This window comes from Phyllobates terribilis, unplaced genomic scaffold, assembly GCF_046119375.1.
Source record: "Phyllobates terribilis strain yellow unplaced genomic scaffold, ASM4611937v1 Scaffold_1__5_contigs__length_1240528914, whole genome shotgun sequence".
Lineage (NCBI taxonomy): Eukaryota > Metazoa > Chordata > Amphibia > Anura > Dendrobatidae > Phyllobates > Phyllobates terribilis.
In genome coordinates, this window is record NW_027362761.1 from 56,677,628 (window position 1) to 56,699,650 (window position 22,023).

The window sequence follows — 22,023 nt, forward strand, 5'->3', positions numbered from 1 at the left end:
TTCGTTCAGACTAGCCGAGGACGAAGGCGGGTCTGTTCACTAGGAACAGGCAGCCCGCTACATCGTAGGGATTCAGCTTAGTCTTACTGTAGGGACAGCTTTCGCCTATCTTTCCTTAGTTCTTGTTGCAGATCATAACACTGACTTCCACAGAAGCACCCATCTATCTAGCTAATATCTCTCATTGCACAGGAGCTGGGTGCAGGAGCAATGTCTGTCTCCAGCAGTGACATGCATAAAATGGCGCTGAGGGAACATGGCCGGTTTTTATATTGAGAGGACATGTGATTTCAGCAGCCAAAACAACAGCACGCCGCTGATCTGACCTGTTCTGAGCTATCACCAGCCCCCCCCACACTCATCTACCACGTCTCCCCACTCATCATACACAAGCACTATGCTAGCAAAACTGTTATAAATGATGTAGTTGCCCCGCAATCACGTAACCACAGAAATTCGTTGAACGTTACCGATTTTCCCATATGTAACAAATTTTGCTCGCCTTTCCGATCACAAATCAGAATGTGCCACATTAGTATCGAACTTAAGTTTGGGGACCAGATTTCGAACATATTCGCTCATCACTAGTAGTATTGTTAACCCTTTTGGTGAGCAACCGAGCGTGCTCGCCGAGTATTTTAGGCGTGCTCAGTATCTATGTTAGTGTCGCCGCAGCTGCAAGTGTCACGGCTGTTAAACAGCTGTGACACATGCAGGGATTGCCTAACAAACAGCCATGACACATGCAGCTGCGGCGACCCTAACATAAATGCTGAGCACGCCCCAAATACTCGGCGAGCACCCAAGTGTGCTCGCCAAAAGGGTTACCAATACATGCTCGCTCATCACTATTTGCCAGCAGTGCACTGTTCAGTTGAAGCTTTCCAATCTGGATTGTCTCAGCTGTTCAGTTTTGGCCACTCCCCTCTGCTATATATGCTCACCTCTGTCACTTAGGAAATGCCAGTGTTAGTTTTTACTGCCTAATTTGGAGTTGAAAGTGTAGTTCGTGATTGGAGTTTGCGTTCCGAGATTTGTTCAGGAGATTGTTGCTTGGAGATTTGTTTGTGTGCACATCCCCATCCTCTCCTATTTGGTTTCTCCTTCCTTTAACTCCCTTGTGTTCCACTCTGTTGTTTGGTGAGTGTATTTTGTGTGATTGTTATTTAAATTTATCCCTGTCCATCTTCCCTTGTTTGTCTGGTTAGTGTATTCCTATACACTTCGGGTTAATGGTTAATTTAGGAGCATTGCAAAGACACACAAACCAGGCGTCTCAACCTTCAGGAGGAATCCAGGGGACAGAAATAGATTAGGGCTCCCCTAGGTCTAGGGACCAGTCCAAAGTCTCTGAGTGACAGTAAATTTGTCTGGAATAGATTGTGAATGCCATGTAACATTTGAAGAGCCCCCTGACATACCAAAATAGCCGAAACCTCTCACAAGTAACCACATTTTGGAAACTAGACCCCTCAATGAATACATCTAGGGGTGTATTGTGCATTTTAACCTACAGATGATTCACAAAACTTCATAATATTTAGATGTGAAAATAAAAAAATATTTTTTTCTACTAAAATACTGTTTTAGCAGCAAATTTATAATTTCAACCAGGAGTAATAGGAGAAAATGGCCCTATAATTTCTTATGCAATTTTTACCAAATGTGGCAGTACCCCATATGTGATTGTACACTACTGTTTGAGCACATGGCAGGGATTGGATGGGAAGAAGCGCTACTTGGCGCAGATTCTGTTTAAATAGATTGTGGCCTCCATTAGCCCCTGAGGTGCCAAATCAGCAGAAACTCCCCAAGTGACCCCATACTGTATTAGTAATTTCACTGCTTAAGGATTTAATTTGGGGCTGTAGTGAGTATTTTGAACCCACATGTGGATCGCAGAATTTTAAAACATTAGGATGTGGAAATGGAACATTTCAATGTTAAAAATGTAAATTTGGTATTTTCTGCAAATTTGTCAGTTACACAAGGGTTAATATGTGAAACTGGACCCCACAATTTATTGCATAAATTCTCCCAAATGCTGTGCTCCCCATATGTCATCAGAAACTACTGTTAGACCACACGTCAAGGCTGAGAAGGAAGGAGCGCTATTTGGCTTTTAGAGTACAGATTTTGCTAGAATAGTTTGTGGGCGATATTTGCGGAGCCCCTAAGGTGCCAGAACAGCAGAAAAAAACACAAAAGTGACCCCATAGTAGAAATTGCACCTCTCAATGATCTAATCTATGACTGCAGTTACTATTTTGCAACATATTTTATTCTGGAGAATTGCAAATATGCCAGTTTAGTGGCCATATATTGTGCCCCCATGCAATGTAGAGCCTCCATATATTGTAGTGCACCCATACATTGTGCCCAGCTTGTGCTTCTGGCAACACGCAGCCCAAATATTGTTAATTGGGCTCTCCTCACTAGAATAATGCCAAACATATGGCCGAATACTGTGGTTTAGGCACAGTGGGGTTCAGAAGGAGGGGGGCATTTGGATTTGGGAGCGCAGATTTTATTTGAGGGGGTGTTGGAGACTTGTCACTTTTCCAGAGTCTTTGTTCTACCAATAACATGGGAACCCCTATATTTCAAATGATAGATGATGGACCTGAGTAGGGGCTGTTTTTATGCCGGATAAATTAAGGTTTTCATTGGTAACATTTTGGGGTACATAACATTTTTTGGATCGCTTTCAGTATAAGGCTGGGATCTCATTCTTATGTTCTACGCTGAACACTTACGTCGAAGAGATATTTGTAAATACCACAATAATGCTTTTTTTTAGGCGAAACCCCCAACAGAACCACCCACCATAATGAGGCAGATGGAGACACTTTGGATTCCGTTTGGTGTCTGCTCTGGTGGTATCCATCTTTTTAGGCATGCGCAGAACAGTGGTCAACCACACTTGTGCACTGAAAAGACGTCTAAAATGATGAGACATTGTCAGAACAGAGACCAGTCAGAGTCCATCTGCCTCGTAAGTGAGTGGTTATGTTACAGGTCCGGGTGGTGGAACCTCTGTGCTTCGGTGCAAGGAGGGATCAGAGGGGCGTGACTAAGTGCCTACTCGGACTGACCCAGGTCACACGGCGGCTTAGTCGACTCCGTGAACCAGGGAGGGACCGGGCAGGTGAACCAGGTGCCACTCTGGGACCGACCTTGTGTGAGAGCAGGTGACTCCCATGGGTCAGATGACAGGAGCTGACCGGTACAGCAGATGAGCACGGCAGGAAGGCTGGCGGGTGGTCCGGGTAGATAAGCAGGCAGGTACGGCTGAAAGCCAGACAGGTGCTCCAGGTAGGCAAGCTGGCGGGCATGGCAGGTTACTTGGCAGGTGCTCCGGGTTGGCAGGCTGGCTGGCACGGCAGGTAACTGGCAGATGCTCCAGGTAGGCAGACAGGCACGGCAGGTAACTGGCAGGTGCTCCAGGAAAGCAGGCTGGCGGGCACGGCTGTTAGACAGACTGGCGGGCAGAACTGTAAGACAGGCTGGCGGGCTGGACTGACAGACAGACTGGTGGGCAGGACTGACAGGCAGCAGAACCTGAAGGCTGAGGAAAGTGTTAGCACACAAACAACAACCTTGCACAGGCACCTCCATTTTGGAGGAGATGCCTTATATAGGAGAAGTCCTCCGGCCATTGGCCGGGGACTCTTTACCACGGTGCTCGCAGCCCCTTTAAGAGGGAGGGAGCGTGCGCTCCCTAACCACAGTGCCTGGGAAGCTGCGTGCGGTGCACGCTACACCAGCAGCGGCAGAGCAGGAAGACGGCCGACCGGGACCGCTGCAGTGAGGGGAGCGGCGTCTCTGCCTGGCAGGAGGCAGAGATGCCGATGCTACAGTTCCCCCACTTTACGCCCCCTCTTCTTTAGGCCTGCGAGAAATTTTTTAAGAAGATGAGGGGCATGAATGTTCTCCCTGGGTTGCCAAGACCTCTCCTCCTGGCCAAACCCCTTTAAATCCACAAGAAAGAAAGTCTTTCCGCTTACCCTCTTGGTGGCCAAAATGTTCTCTACCTCAAAGACGTCCTCAGCGGAGACTGGAACTGGAGCAGTACCTGGATCGTCAGAGAAAGAATTAAGAACAACTGGTTTGAGGAGAGATACATGAAAGGAGTTGGGAGTCCGTTACGGAGGCCGGGAGTTTCAGCTTGTAAGCCACGGGATTAATTTGGTTCAGGACCTCGAATGGACCGATAAACCGAGGACCCAACTTGTAGGAAGGTATCTTGAGACAGACATATTTGGAGGAAAGCCAGAACTTGTCTCCCGAACGGAATTGAGGCGGATCCAGACGTCTCTTATCAGCATGTTTCTTCATCCGCTCGGAGGACTGAAGAAGCGGAGATCTAGTGTCTTCCCAAATAGCCGAAAATTCGCTGACGAGTGACTCCACGGCAGGATTGTCCACTGAAGAGGAGACGGGAAACGGAATCCAAGGGTGTAGACCGTAGTCCACAAAAAACGGAGATTTAGTAGAAGACTCGTTCTCATGATTGTTATAGGAGAACTCGGCCCAGGGCAAGAGCTCAACCCAATTGCTATAGTGAGCGTTGACAAAGTGCCGAAGAAAGCTGGTAAGGATCTGGTTGATACGTTCCACTTGACTATTGGACTGAGGATGATAAGCAGAAGAGAAATCCAAAGAGAGATCCAGCAGCTTGCACGTGGCTCTCCAGAAGCGCGAAGTGAATTGAACTCCGCGATCCGAGACAATGTGGAGGGGTAGGCCGTGGAGACGGAAGATGTGATGGATGAAGTCCTTATCCAGCATAGATGCAGATGGAAGACCAGGCAGAAGGATGAAGTGGTGGTAATAGTTTGCGAAGCCCAGGAATCACTCAATCGCCTTCAACTTCTCCGGTCGGGGCCACTTTAAGACGGCAGACACCTTCTCGGGATCCATCCGCAGACCAAAGAGGCATTTCTCGTATTTAGCTTATAGGCGATTCTTCCGGAGCCTTAGCAGAACCTGACGAACATCCCTCTGGTGTGAGGGCAGATCCGGAGAGAAAATCAAGATATCGTCCAGGTACACCACCACTCAAGAATACAGGAGATCACGGAAGAAGTCGTTAACCAGCTCCTGGAAGACGGCTGGAGCATTACAGAGACCAAAGGGCATCACGCGGTATTCGTAGTGACCGTCCCGGGTGTTGAATGCCGTCTTCCACTCGTCTCCCTGGTGGATCCGGACCAAATTGTATGCCCCACGAAGATCAAGCTTGGTGAAGATCTTCGCGCCTTTAAGGCAGTCAAACAGCTCCAAGATGATGGTGATCTGGTTAAGACCCTGTAATCAATACAGGGACGTAGAGAGCCATCTTTCTTCTTTACGAAGAAGAATCTTGCTCCAGCCGGAGAGGAGTATTTCTGGATAAATCCCCTAGCAAGATTCTCCTCAATGTACTCAGACATAGCACGGGTCTCGGCCAGTGACAAAGGGTAGATTCGCCCACAGGGAGGAGAAGCACCAGGTACCAGGTCGATGGGGCAATGATACGGCCTATGAGGTGGTAGTGTCTCAGCCTCCTTTTTGTCAAAGACATCCGCATAGGACCAGTAGGGCGCCGGCAGACCAGGTAGATTAGCCAGAGTAGATGGGGGTCAAGCAGGACGAACCGGAACCAGACAAGACTCATGGCATTCCTGACCCCAACAGAGCGCTTCACCAGATCTCCAATTCAGCACGGGCTCATGTCTTTGTAACCAGGGTAGACCAAGCAAGAAGGAGTGAGAGAGACCGGACAGCACATGAAAGGAGATCTTCTCCGAGTGCAGCATTCCTACCTGAAGGGTTACAGGCTCAGTGACAAGCAAAATGGACTCCGGGAGAAGCTTCCCATTCACAGAGGCAACTGCCAACGGTTCAGCCAGACGTATGGTAGGAATCTGGTAACGCTCTACGACGGCCTGTTGAATGAGATTCCCAGCGGCTCTGGAATCCAGGTGGGCAGTCTCGAAGAAGCTGGTCTCACCACTGGAAATGGAAACAGACAGAGTCAAAGATGGAGAGGGTTTATTCTTGCCTATGACCACCTCTCCGAGCGGTCCTAGACACAGGAGTTTCCCGGCCTCACCGGGCAGGAACAGATCAGATGCTCTATACTGCCACAGTAGAAGCAACTCCCCTCGGCTCGGTGTGTCTCCTGGTGAGACTTGACCATCTTGGTTTGGTCAATTTGCATAGGTTCAGGTGAACATGCCCGGGGATTTGCTGCTTGCGAGGCTGGCCTTTGGAATGTTGGAGCGGGACGCGGAAATCTTCTCTCCCGGGTAGTCTCCTTAGCACGTTCCAGAAAACGGATGTCAATCCGGGTAGCTAATGACACCAGGTCGTCCAGGGTGGAAGGGATGTCATGACCGGCTAGCTCATCCATGATCCGTTTGGAAAGACCCTCCCAAAAGGTGGACACAGGGCCTCATTGTTCCAGGCAAGTTCAGATGCGAGGGTTCGAAAACGTATGGCATACTGGCCCACAGTGAGAGTCCCTTGGCGGAGAAGTAGAAGTGAGGAGGCAGTAGAATATTTTAGTCCGGGCCCATCGAATACCTTCTGGAAGGCAGCGAGGAAAGCCAGAAGATCTGACACCAAGGGATCCCCTCTTTCCCACTGAGGGTTTAGCCATGCCAATGCCTCCCCGGTGAGGTGAGACATGATGAACGCCACCTTGACCTGGTCGGAGGTGAACTGATGTGCCAGGAATTCAAAGTGCAGCGTGCACTGATTTATGAAGCCCCGAGATAAGACGGGGTCACCTCCAAAACATGGAGGCGCAGAGAGCCGGGGTCCAAAGCCGGATGCCACAGCGCCACTGGGTTGAGGTGCAGCCGGTTAGAAACAGAAACAGTCAGGGTGGACAGCGCGTCCAGGCGGGAGTTGACTGTCCACAGATAGGACAGGATAGTATCCTGTTGGAATCTCTGGCGAGAGACCACTTGATACAGGTCATAGAGCAAAGGAGCCTGGGGGCCACCGGGTTCCATGGCCTTTGCAAACTGTTATGGGTCTGGGTGGTGGAACCTTTGTGCTTCGGTGCAAGGAAGGACCACAGGGGCATGATGAATAAGTGCCTACTCGGACTGACCAAGGTCACACGGCGGCTTAGTCGACTCCGTGAACCAGGAAGGGACCAGGCAGGTGAACCAAGTGCCACTCTGGGACCGACCTTGTGTGAGAGCAGGTGACTCCCACAGGTCAGATGACAGGAGCTGACCGGTACAGCGGATGAGCACGGCAGGAAGGCTGGCGGGTGGTGCGGGTAGATAAGCAGGCTGGTACGGCTGATAGCCAGACAGGTGCTCCAGGTAGGCAAGCTGGCGGACACGGCAGGTTACTTGGCAGGTGCTCCGGGTCGGCAGGCTGGCTGGCACGGCAGGTAACTGGCAGGTGCTCCAGGTAGGCAGGCAGACGGGCACAGCAGGTAACTGGCAGGTGCTCCAGGAAAGCAGGCTGGTGGGCACGGCTGTTAGACAGACTGGCGGGCAAAACTGTAAGACAGGCTGGTGGGCTGGACTGACAGACAGACTGGCGGGCAGGACTGACAGCCAGCGGAACCTGAGGGCTGAGGAAAGTGTTAGCACATAAACAACAACCTTTCACAGGCACCTCCATTTTGGAGGAGGTGCCTTATATAGGAGAAGTCCTCCGGCCATTGGCCGGGGACTCTTTAGGATGGCGCGCGGCCCCTTTAAGTGGGAGGGAGCACGCGCACGCCCTAAGCACAGTGCCTGGGAGGCTGCGCGCGGTGCGCGCCACAGCAGCGGCAGGAAAGCAGGGAGACGCCGGACCGGAACCGCGGCGGTGAGGGGAGCGGCGTCTCTGTCCGGCAGGATGCAGAGACGCCGATGCTACAGGTTGTTTCAGTGTTTTGTCTGAATCGCGGTTACACAGAAACCTCGACGTAAGCGCTCAGTGGAGTGCGCACGATAAATGTGACCAGAACCTTGTTCTGACTTTTGGGAGGTAGAACGAACAAATAGACAACAGTACAAGAATAGCCCTTATTTTTATTTTTGTGCAGTTTACCATGCAGTAAGATTGGTAAGACAGCTTTATTCTTTGGGTCGGAGCGATTACAGAGATACCAGATTTCTATAGTTTTTTTTATGTTTTGCTGCTGTCACAGTGTAAAAACGCGTTTTTATAAAAACAAATAGTTATCTCCATATTCTGAGAACAATAACTTTTTTATTGTTTGACGATCAGAGCTGTATGAAGGCTTATTTTTTGCATGACGAGTAGGACATTTTTTTGGTTCCTTTTTGGGGTATATGAAATTTTTTGGTCATATTTTATTCAGATTTTTCAGACACAGAATGAACAAAAACCAGCAATTCAGTGACGATTTATTCGTTGGGTCAGTACAATTACAGTGATACCAGATTTATATAGTTTTTTTAAGCGGTGCTGTTTTTACAGATTAAAAACAATATTTTACAAAAAAGAATTTGTTTTTGCATCATCATATTCTGAGAACTGTAAATCATGTACAGCTATCACACGCGGGAGTTTTGACCGCAGGGAGGCGCTATTCTCTTTTTCCTGAACGGCAATCGTTAAGGGGTTAAATTATAAATAGAGACTGGGTCACATTAATTCTAATACACTGTGTCCCACTGAAGTGAATTATGATGCATTGTTCCTCTTGAATAAATAATAATGCAATGTGACTGTGACATGACCGTATACGGCCAATCCGGGTTCCACTGTTCATATGCCTCCACCCCCATCTTACCATACTTACATACTTTAACAAATAAAAACACTGCACCTGTAATTTTCTTTGGATAAATTTGGCCACAGCGGCCATTTTATTAACAAACAACATTAACATATACACATTATTATGAAATAAATAAGAAGGGAGGGTTCTTGGAGTTAAAAATTGATCTGGCAAAACTAAACCGAAGTCGAACCACCGTGTTACCCTCAGCCATTCATCACCAGCTCGAGGGCACCAAAAGCTCCCAGAGTAAAACCCCGTCCAGAGCCCCAAAAAACAGATGCCAGATCACCTCGCTTAATCAAACCACTGCCTGTAAAATTCAAATAATTTTCCACCGACACTTCTGTGCCAACTCCAAGAACCCCACCCCCCGCCAAGCCACTGTGACAATCCTTCTTACACAACTTAAATAGTCTTCTTTATGCCACATCAAATGCCCCTTTAATTCGTCCCTGCTAAAAGAAAAAAACACCCTTTTACCCATAAACTACAAAGATACCAACGGAAAAAGAGGGTGGGTGGGTGGGTACTTTTTCCTAAGCTCTTCTCCTCTGGACTAACCGTTTCCCGCACTTTTCCTTCTTATTCCTTCCCCCATCTCCACCCCCGTCCCAATGCCCGCCCTTCCTGACCTCTACCCAATCCCAATTATTGGGATTCAAATTACACCCTGCTGGCCCATCCCGGTCATGTGGGGCTTCTTTCTAGGTTGCCCTGCCTCCAGCCCCTTTCTTGACCGTATACGGCCAATCCGGGTTCCACTGTTCATATGCCTCCACCCCCATCTTACCATACTTACATACTTTAACAAATAAAAACACTGCACCTGTAATTTTCTTTGGATAAATTTGGCCACAGCGGCCATTTTATTAACAAACAACATTAACATATATACATTATTATGAAATAAATAAGAAGGGAGGGTTCTTGGAGTTAAAAATTGATCTGGCAAAACTAAACCGAAGTCGAACCACCGTGTTACCCTCAGCCATCCATCACCAGCTCGAGGGCACCAAAAGCTCCCAGGGTAAAACCCCGTCCAGAGCCCCAAAAACCAGATGCCAGATCACCCCGCTTAATCAAACCACTGCCTGTAAAATTCAAATAATTTTCCACCGACACTTCTGTGCCAACTCCAAGAACCCCACCCCCCGCCACAAACGAACTGCCCTGACCACCTCAGGCTTGTGAGCACCCCAACACCGCCATGGCCCTCTCAATCCCCTCCTGTATAGCCAATGTCCACAAATCAATTCCAACATCGTTCAGATGTACGCCATCCTTTGCCCAAAATTCTCCAACCCCTGCCTCAAGATCAAGATGCCGAACACTTATTCCCCCATTCCTACCGACAAACGCTGCTATGGCCCTATTTAACTTAACTCGTGCCCTGTTAATGCCCTTCACTGATCTAGCCTCCCTACATTTTTTTCTCGGTACAATGTCAGACCAAACCGTTAACACCCCCGGAAAAGATGTCCACAACCTTAAAAAATCAATCCGAATATCCCTCATCAATTCCCTAACCAGCCGAGACCCCAAATCATTCCCCCCCAAATGCACTACCAAAATATCCGGCGCCCGGTCCAAACGAGCCGCCTTATGGAATTCAGACAGCATCCTTCTCCATACCATCCCTCAAAAACCCAGCCACCGAACCACCGCTTGCTCCCTGCTAAAACCCACTTGCCTACCGTTCGGCCTCACGTCCGCCCGCAGCGCCCCCCAATGAACGAAAGAGTGTCCGAGAATCCAGACTAATAACGGGACGCCACCTGCAAAAAGACAACCAAAGAATTGTATTCACTTCTGACCAGATAAAACATAAGCCTGCACACCTAATGCCGTACATAGGACAGATAACGATCTGAACTCCACCTCCCGATGCGCTTTATCACCTCCTTGCTTAAACCCAAACCGTCCGCTTCTGACGCCGCACCAATTCGGAACGAATGCGACCCTTATACCTCAGGGCTAAGGCCCAATTCTATGATCCCTTTCTTAAACACTGCAATAAATTGAAAACGAGACAAAAACTCACCATTTTTATGACACAATAATGGGCCCTTACGTCCCGACCAGACTTGCCAATAATCCATTAAACATCTCCTAGGACACATAAACGATCCATCAACTTCCCCCAATACTACTCGCTTGCCTCTTCCCAACTGATCCGTCTTCCCCCTCCTGATCCAGAATTCAATGCACCTGTCCCGACCGCTCACGTCCTCGGCAAACAAACCCCCAGCCTTATTCCTATTTGGTGCCACCAACTCACCTAATCTTAGTGCGCCGAAAAACGCCCATGAAAAAGCCAACCTAAACAGTGTGGCTTCAAAAACCGAACAACAGATCTTATCCAACGCAAAACCCAACTGCTCTAAAATACTAAAAGTCACCGGTCTTCGTTTATCTAACACTTTACTTCCCCTCCTAAAGCCCTTAATTGCTTGTTTCACTAAAAACGATTTTGTAACATCTTTTAACCCCTGTAATCTAAAACCGAATGCCAATCCTGCAACAAATTTACTAACTTTTGAAACGGACCATCCGCTCTCCGCTGCCTTTCCCACAAGAAACAACACCGCCATCTCTCTATCTCCCTCACTCTCCACGCCACCCCACTGCAAAATCCAGCTTTGCCATACTCGCCATGATGCCTCGTATGATGCCCAAGTCTGCCTTGTAATGGACTCCTGTATTAAACGTCCTGCTCTTCCATAACAAGCTGCCACAAATGCGAAGGGCATTCCTGTCCCGCGTCCTCGGCCTCTGGTGCTAGCGCCCGAAAACGGTCCCACTGAAAACGAGACAAGGCATCTGCTATGGTATTTTGCACACCTGGAACATGTACCGCTGTAATCCAAGCGTTCAAGTTAAGGCAACAAAGAACTAGTTCCCTCAGCAGCCTAATCACAGGCGGGGACGAGGCAGACAAGCTGTTGATGACAGACACCACTCGCATGTTGTCGCAATGAAACCGAATTCTCCTGTTGGCAAAACACTCCCCCCAAATAGTAACCGCAACAACAATGGGAAACAATTCCAAAAAAGCCAAATTCTTCGTAAGACCCTTCTCCGTCCACTCGCCCGGCCATACTCCAACACTCCACCTCCCTTTCCAATAGGCCCCATAACCAGCACCTCCTGCCACATCCGTAAATATCTCACAATCAAAGCTGCTTAAGAACTCCTGCTGGATTAATGACCTGCCGTTATAACTTTCCAAAAACAGCTTCCAAACCTTTAGATCCTCCTTGTGTTCCCTATTTAGCCGAATAAAATGATGGGGGGCCCGCACTCCTGCTGTCGCGCCTGACAACCTGCGACAAAATATTCTGCCCATTGGCATAATCCTGCATGCAAAATTCAGTCGCCCTAACAGCGATTGCAACTCCCTCAGGGTCACCTTGCGCAGCCTCCCGACTCTATCAACCTCCTGCTTGAGCAAAATCAATTTGTCCTCCGGTAACCGACACTCCATCCTGTCAGTATCAATTACAATGCCCAAAAAACTTATGGTTGTGCAAGGGCCTTCTGTCTTTTCTTCAGCCAATGGTACGCCAAAATGCTCTGCCACCCACACCATAGTACCTAATAAATTCCTACACAACAACGATTGCGGAGGGCCTATAAACAAGAAATCATCCAAATAATGAATGACTGACTTAACTGATGCCAGGTCCTTCACAACCCATTCCAAAAATGTACTAAACATTTCAAACAAAGAACACGAAATTGCACAACCCATTGGCAAACACCTATCCACGTAATATGCCCCATTCCAAAAACAACCTAACAACGGGATACTATCCGGGTGAACTGGCAGCAACCTAAAAGCCGACTCGATATCCGTTTTTGCTAGCAACGATCCTGACCCATATCGCCGTACCCATTGCACCGCAGCATAAAATGAAGTATATTCAACTGAACACAATTCTTGCGCAATGCCATCGTTCACCGAGAGCCCCTTGGGGTACGACAAATGCTGAATTAACCGAAACTTATTCCTCTCTTTTTTGGGCACAACCCCCAGTGGCCAGATAATCACTTTGCTACTAGGTAAGTCCTGAAACGGTCCCGCCATCCTGCCCAACTCCACTTCCTTAGCCAATTTCACACTGACCTCATCAGGATGAAGGGAGGCAGACAACAATTTTTTTACTGAAACGGGGACCTCGTGCTCAGGAAGAGGTATTCTAAAACCTTCCAAAAAAACGTCCGAAATAACCTTAGCCTTCAACTGATTCGGATACCTACTTAGAAAGGGCGCCATCGCGTGCACCCTCACTGGAGTCACCCCCTTGACCGGTACCCACTGTCGGCTTTCCCTTACCCTTTTTAAAACATTTTGTTGCTCCGTGTGACCCTCCACTACAATGGGAGCACACATGTTTAAATTTACAGGAGCTCCCATATTTGCAATGGCCATCGTTGAATTGCCAGCAAGTTCCCGCTTCTTTCTTAGTGCTTTGTGCCCCCTGACTGTTTCCCCCATGTCCTGCTGATTGGTTCCCGCCACTGTTGCTCCCGTGAAAGGACTGCCCATACCTCACTGGGGCCATAACCTTCAGCCACAATCCAATGTCCTTTTGATCCCATCTAATCTCCGGGCGAATTGCCTTCCTCTGACGAAATTGCTCGTCATACCGTAACCATGCCTGACCCCCATAAGTCCTATGAGCCTCCCCAATGGCGTCCAAGTAGCAAAACAGCCCCGAGCAATTATCAGGAGCCTTTTCCCCAATAACGCTAGCCATTATTGCAAAAGCTTGTAACCAGTTAACAAACGTCTGTGGAATCAACCTCCACCTGCGCTTTTCTTCCTCCTCTTTCTTACTGTCGTCCTTTTTTCCCTTATCCAGGTTAAACTTTTCCAACGGAAGAAGGGAAAAAATTTCCACATACTCATCCCGCCAAATTTTTTCCTTAACCTCTTTTTTTAAATGCGCCCCTAACGGCCCCTCAAAACACACATATACTTCCCCTATCGCCCTATCATCCAGTTTTACGGTATCCCCTTTCTCCTTTTCCGTCTGCACACACACCGACACCCCAGACGGTATCCTTGCTGCCACCGCCGCTGACCTGGCCGATTCGCTCCCCTCCTGTGACAGCGCCACTTGACTATGTACCCAAGCCCCCGCTGGTGACGACCCCACTTGATTAGCCCCACCGCCTTCTAATCTGGTCAGAATGCGCGACATGTTAACCAACATATCCCTAATCCCGCATACATCCGACCCACTACCTCCTCTAACATTTCCCCCGCTGGGGCCCGCCAACTGCCTATCCCCCACCCCGTCCGCTAAAGACCCCGCGGGCGACAAACCATGCATAGATGCATACTCACCGAGCTGCACGGGTGCTGTGTCCCCGCCAGCCGTACGCCCCGAGTCCTGACGATTCCTTGCTTCGCCGTGATCTCCACCGAAGTCCAATCCGCCCGCCTCCATGCGCTCAGGGCCCGCGCCCCTGGCCTCCACGTCACCAGGGGGGACCCGAGCCCGTGTTGATGTCCCAGCCGCTCATCCTCCACTCATCTCTGCTCCGGTCCTCACCGCCATCCATGTACGGCCTTGATTGACAGATCCGGACTCCCTGGCCTGATCCGTGTCAGACAGCGAAAAACTGCCATGCAACCCCATGCTGCTGCCTGCCACCTCATCCCTCTGCCTGGTGTGACTTGGGCCAGGCAGGAGGTCCTGGAATTGCTGCCTGCCCGTGCGCCTCTGCTGCATCCTTCCCCTGCTGGTCTGTCTGGCAGGCACCTCAACAGGTACCTCGCCAGGTGTGCCTGCCGCGCTAGTGTTCCCTCCGTTATCCGCCTCTGCAGTAGCGCTGGTGCTCCGACTTTTGAATTTCCCGCTCCGTACGTTGCCGCGGGATCTTGGAGTGGGGGGCGTGTCCGCGCGCCCGCCGCTGATAGGCCTGTCGTTCCTGCCGTCTGTTTCCTGGGGCGGAAGTGACGTGGGCCGCCCTTCCGGTGAGGCCCCGCCCCCTGGATGATGCGTCTGCAGCATGGGCCTTCCACAACGGAGCGGGGCACCATCTTCCTGGACCGCAACCCGACACTTGGGGAGCCAGCAGGCCGGCTGGACGGATTCCTGCCGCGGCGTGCACGCTGGCGGGGGGTTTTGCCAGCATGGTCACCAGACGCAGTGTCCAATGAGGGGCTCCGCAGCCTGCGCCTGCTGCCCGTACCCACCATCTCCAGGGAGAGCCTCTCGGGTGGCCGCGTCCTCCTGGCGGTTCTTCCTGATCCCAACGTGGATTCTTCTTCGCCTGCATTCCCCAGCAGACCGGACAGCTGGGCCTCGAGCCATCCTCCTCGCCTGGATCTTGCTGCCTCCCTCAACCTAGCGACAAGGGACTCCACAGACTCCATGACAGCCAGAGAAGCGTCCCAAACGATTTGGAATTAAGGTAAGATTTTTTTTTTTTTTTTATAAAGTGTTCTCTGTTACTTTTTCCTAAGCTCTTCTCCTCTGGACTAACCGTTTCCTGCACTTTTCCTTCTTATACCTCTCTTCCCCCATCTCCACCCCCGTCCCAATGCCCGCCCTTCCTGACCTCTACCCAATCCCAATTATTGGGATTCAAATTACACCCTGCTGGCCCATCCCGGTCATGTGGGGCTTCCTTCTAGGTTGCCCTGTCTTCCAGCCCCTTTCTTGAAATGTAATACATTGTGTTCCCCCTTTGGCATGAATTATAACCACTGTGGTTCCTAATATTTATTACACTGTGCCTCACTGACATTAATTCCAACACAGCGTGGCCCCCGACATTATTTCTTGACCACTGTGCCATCTTTGAAGTGAATTACAATACATTGTGTTCCCCGACATTCATACATGACATTCACACCCAAGCCTCTTTTCACCTTCACCATTTTAACATTTCAAAAACTGCACCCCTCAAAGTGCTCAAAATCAAATTCAAGATTTATTAACCCTTCAGGTGCTTCACAGGAATTAAAGAAAAGTGGAAGGAAAAAATGGAAATTTAAATTTTTCCCACAAAAATGTTGCTTTACCTAAGTTTTACATTTTTAAAAGAAGTATTAGGAGGAAATGGACTACATAATTTGTTACATAATTTCTCCAGAGTACACTAATACCCCATATGTGGTGGAAAACTACAACTTGGGCGCACAGCAGGACTTGGAAGGGAAGGAGCACCATTTGACTTTTGTAGCGCAAAATTGGCTGGAATAATTAACGATCGCCATGTCACGTTTGCTGAGCTGCTATGGTGCCAAAACAGCAGAAACCTCCCACATGTGACCCTATTTTGGAAAGTTTGTTATGCAATTTTTCCTGATTTCACGAATACCCTATATGTTGTCGGAAACTACTTTTCAGGCCGAGTGCAAAGATCAAAAGTGAAGGAGTGCCATATTGTAGTGCAGATTTTGCAGTTTGCGGGTATCATGTCACATTGGCAGAGCCCCTGAGGTGCCTGGATAGCAGAACCCGCTATAAGTCACCCCATTTTATGAACTGCACATTGATATTGACACCACAGGTGTGTCACAGAATTTGATACTATTGGGCGGTGAAGAAATAATAATTATATTTTTATCACTAAAATACTGTTTTAGCCCCAGACACAGCTGGATCATTGGTCAGACGGTGTCCACAATGTCTCCATCTGCCTCATTATAAGGAATTTTCCATCGGCGGTTCTGTCTTAATCACGTATTTAAGCAATTTACACAGAAACCCCGGTGTAAGCATACAGTGTAGAGCGCAGGATAAATGTGAGCCAAAACTGCAATCTTTGGAAAGCAGAATAAACGAGTCAACAGCAGGTCAAGAATTGATTTTATTTTATTTTTTTTACGCCGTCCCTCGTGCGGTATAAATGATTAGATGGCTGTATTCTTCAGGTCGGTGCGATTACAGTGATACCAGATTTATATAAATTTTTTATGTTTGGCTACTATCACACAATGAAAAAAACTTTTTTTTTTACAAAAAAAAGTTTTTACAGCACCATATTTTGAGAGCTATATTTTTTCTGTATTTCAGCCGAAAGAGTCAAGTGAGGGCTTCTTTTTAAGCTGGATGAGTTGCTGCTTTTGTCAGTATCATTTTTGAGCACAAAATATTTTTTGAACGCTTTCTATTCCGATTTTTTGGAGGCAGGATGAACAAACACTTATTCGGGAATTGTTTTTTGGGGGGGGTTAATGCCATTCATCGTGTGGTAAAATCGCTAGAACAGTTTTGTTCTTCAGGTCAGTACTAGTGATGAGCGAACGTGCTCGCCACTACTCGAAACTCTCCCGAGCATCACTGTGCTCGACAAGCTCCTCGCTTGGCGAGTATTTTTGGGTTGCTCGGGCGGGAACTCAGGTCCCCTCCCTGCATGTTTGGCGCTCTTTAGAGAGCCAATGAACATGCAGGGATTGCTTGCCACGCACTGTAATACCGTAGCCATGTTGGTTGTGGCATTACAGTGATTGGCTGGCCGCACAGCGTCATTAGGTGTATATAAGACCTGGCGCGCCATGCTCGTCACAGTCACTCGGGAATCAGGCAGAGTAGGGAGAGGTGCTGCTGCGTCAGGGAAAGATTAGCTTTTTTATAGTTAGTATAGGTATTCCACAACATATATATCTATATCTATCTATATCTATCTCTAATATATGCTTAACTTGTAATGTCTTCACGTCCTGTTCCATCCAGATGTGTCCAGATCCCAGAATTCCAAGCGGTGGAAGTTCGCCGACCGCCATATTGGGACACCCAAGTGATGGGTGTCTCAATATGGAAACCGCTGGTGGTACCAGCCTCTTGTGCGATACCACCAACGGAACACCGTCGCACCACACACACACACTGTATACGCTGTACGCACCACACACACAAATACACACACACTGTATACGCACCACACACACGCACACACTGTATACGCTGTACGCACCACACACACACACATTATATACGCCGTACGCACCACACACACACATTGTATTCACCGTACTCACCACACACGCACTATGCATACGCCGTATGCACCACACACACACACACTGTATACGCAGTACGCACCACACACACACACTGTATACGCCGTACACACCACACACACACACTGTATACGCCGTACGCAGCACACACACTCTGTATACGCCGTACGCAGCACACACACACATTGTATACGCAGTAAGCACCACACACACACACACACACATTGTATACGCCGTACGCACAACACACACACACTGTATACGCCGTACGCACCCCCACACACACACACTGTATACGCCGTGCGCACCACACACACACTGTATATGCCGTACGCACCACCACACACACACACTCTGTATACGCAGTACACCTATATACACACACTGTATACGCAGTATGCACCACACACACACACACACACACACACTGTATACGCCGTACGCACCACACACACACACTGTATACTCCGTACGCACCACACATACACACACTGTATACACCATACGCACCACACACACACACTTGACTGCAGAATGACTGACCTCTGCCCCTCTGGACCAATACCCCGAGCCCAATAACTTCTCCCCCTCCCCACCTCCATTTCCCCTGTTCCCTCAATAAAGACCGACACTGTGACTTGGATAAAATGGCCACAGCAGCCTTTATTAAACAAATTAACACGTTAAATTTAACACAGGGGTCCTCAAACTTTTTAAACATGGGGCCAGTTCACGGTCCCTCAGACCATTGGAGGGCCGGAATATAGTTTTTTAAAAAAACTATGAACAAATTACTATGCACACTGCACATATCTTATTTTGTAGTAAAAAAAACAATACAGGAACAAATACAATATTTAAAATGAAGAACAAGTAAAGTTAAATCAACCGGTATTTCAATAGGTAGGTAACTGTACCCAATAGGCAGCATAGGTCCTCAATAGGCAGGTAAATGTCCCCAATAGGCAGCATAGGTCCTCGATAGGCAGGTAAATATCCCCAATAGGCAGGTAAATGTCCCCAATAGGCAGGTAAATATCCCCAATAGGCAGCATAGGTCCCCAATAGGCAGGTAAATGTACCCAATAGGTAGCATAGGTCCCCAATAGGCAGGTAAATGTACCCAATAGGCAGCATAGGTCCCCAATAGGCAGGTAAATGTCCCCAATAGGCAGGTAAATGTTCCCAATAGGCAGCATAGGTCCCAAATAGGCAGGCAAATGTCCCAAATAGGCAGCATAGGTCCCCAATAGGCAGGTAAATATCCCCAATAGGCAAGTAAATGTCCCCAATAGGCAGGTAAATGTCCCCAATAGGCAGCATAGGTCTTCAATAGACAGGCTGCTTCCCCTTATAATGCCCTATGCAGGCTGTTCCCCCCTTATTATGCCCCATGCAGGATTTCCCTTTCTCCCACCATATAATGCCCCGTGCAAGATATCACTCCCCTGTCTTTATAATGCCCTATTCAGGATGTCACCCACCCATATAATGCCCCATTCAGGATGTCACCCCCCCATATAATGACCCATGCAGGATATCACTCCCATGTCTTTATAATGCCCCATTCAGGATGTCACCCCCCCATATAATGCCCCATCCAGGATGTCACCCCCCCACCATATAATGCCCCTTCAGGATGTCACCCCCCCCATATAATGCCCCATGCTGGATGTCACCCCCCACATAATGCCCCATACAGCATGTCACCCCCCATATAATGCCCCATTCAGGATGTCACCCCCCCATATAATGCCCCATGCTGGATGTCACCCCCCATATAATGCCCCATGCAGCATGTCACCACCCCATATAATGCCCCATTCAGGATATCACCCCCCCCATTTAATGCCACATGCAGGATGTCACCCCTAATATTATGTCCCATGCCTCCATACATTAAAAAAAAAAATCCAATACTCACCTCCCTCCTTGCCTGCTGCCGTTGCTCAGGTCCGGACTCCAGCGTCTCCGGCGTTTTCCCGCTCTGCGCTGCCTGTGACGGCTCAGGGGAGGACGCGGTGTAAAGACGTCACCGCACCCTCTGACCTGAGACGTCACAGGGAGCGCAGACCAGGAAGACAGCGGATCTGCGAAGGCACAGGGAGAGGTAAGTATCGGGCTGCCGGGGCTCTGAGAAAGCGGGGGGAAGGGAGGGCGCTGACACCGCTCTCCTCTGCCCACAGCACGGCAGGCCAGATAAAAGTCCTCCGCGGGCCGCATGTGGCCCACGGGCCGTAGTTTGAGGACCCCTGATTTAACACATACTGTATATTACATATAAAATAACCTGAGAATAAGGAAAGGGTCTTTGGAAGCCACCACAGTGAAACCTCTGACCATCAGCTCCTCCTCTATTGCCCCCAACCGCAATATGCTGATTCGGGGGCCCTCCAGCTAAATGGTACCCGTCCAATTTCCCTCTGAGACCTTAGCACAGTGGGGACTCTGCTTATTCTCTCCCAAATGGAGGGAGGTGACCCACCCACAACGGGGTCCTTTCCCCCCACACACAGCTTTTTCCCTACTACCACTTAGCTTTCCAAAGACCCGATCCCGCCACGGCATGCATGAGTGAGCACCTCATGAATGCATGACCCTCCACACCCTAACAGCCTTTTCCAGGCCTTCTCTTCATCCTACTGCCCATATATCAGTCCCAATGGGAGACAAGTGTACCCCATCCCTACGCAAATGCTCGCGGGAAGGGACTTCTAACTCTTGGTGCCTTACCACAATGGCCCCATTCCTGGAAAGGAAACAAGTTACTGCTCTGTTGACTTTTGCCCTAGTTTTGTTCAAACGCTCAGGGACAATGTCTGACCAGACTAATGCTAGCCGTGGGTAGGAGGACATGATACGCAAGCAGTCAAACTTGATACCCTGATCAAGTCCCTAGAGGTCCGAACGCCCAGGTTGTTCCCACCCACGTGTATTAGCAGTATATCAGGAGGCCTGTCCAAACTGGCGTGGAAACAAAACTTGGGCATAAGTTTGGTCCATAGCATCCCACTGACCCTGATCCACAGAACCGTTGCCTCATCTCTACGGAGTCCAAGCTGACGGCCATCTGGTCTAACATTGGCCCTTAGTGCTCCCCACACCACATAAGAGTGGCCTATAACCCACACCAGCAGTGGGCAACCTGAAAGAAAGAGATGAATACAAATATATAAATACAGATTACAATACACATTTTAACAAAACCCCCCACCACCCTTTTTTATTTATTTATTTATTTATTTATTTATTTTTATAACATATTTGGATGCACATATAAATGCTCCGACTCCCATCGTCCAATTCTCTTCACCATGTCAGAAGATAACCCCCATCTAGATGCTTCCTTTGCAAGCACCTATTCTGAATAAATGTGAGACGTAGTCCGACACGTCTATACCATTTAGTGTCAAAAATTTCCTAAAAACAGCCACGAATTGAAATCATGACAGTGCCGACCCATTCTCATGTATCAGTAACGACCTCAGGTTCACTCCTCGTATCTTTAAATATTCTCTCATACACTTGACTGGGCATTCATACAGGCCTGCTACTGCACTCAGCTCAATTACACGGCCTGTTCCCCCAGAATCCGTCTTGGACTTTCTTAATAGACAACGACATGCCCCTTCCTTCAGTAGAACGTCCCCGTACTGTAGTCCGCCCTGACTACGCACGTTACTGCTGACTAATTCGCTAATTCTGAAAGCCCCGTAAAAGGCTAATGTAAAAGCTAGCCGAAACAGAATGACTTTGAATCCTGAAGAACAAATCTCCCCCATTACCACTAAAAGTTTACTTAATAACTCAAAAGAGACAGGCTTCCTCCAATCTCTAACCACTTGGCCTTTTCTGTAACCCTTGAGTGCCTGCCTGACTATGAAATCTTTTGTAGCATCCTTTTTCCTGGTCAGTTTAAACAGGAATGCTAAGGCTGTCATACGACTGTTCAGTACTGACACCGATACCCCGTCCTCCCTCGTCTGAGCTATCATATGCAACAACAGGTACACTACTCTCTCTTCATCTGACTAACACACACCTCTCTCTGCCTCCAAACGCTGCCACCATTCCCACTCTGACGTGTACTTAGCCCATGTGCCCGGTGCCACCGACTCCCTGACCAATCTCAATGCTGATCCAAGTCCAGATCCAATAGTTCCGAGGCCAGGAGGCCCCGTGCTGCTCCGAGCCATGTGCCAGCTCCTGGAATGGCCCCCACTGAAAACGAGATAGAGCGTCTGCTATAGAATTAGTGACCCCAGGTACATGAACCGCATGCAACCACACGTTC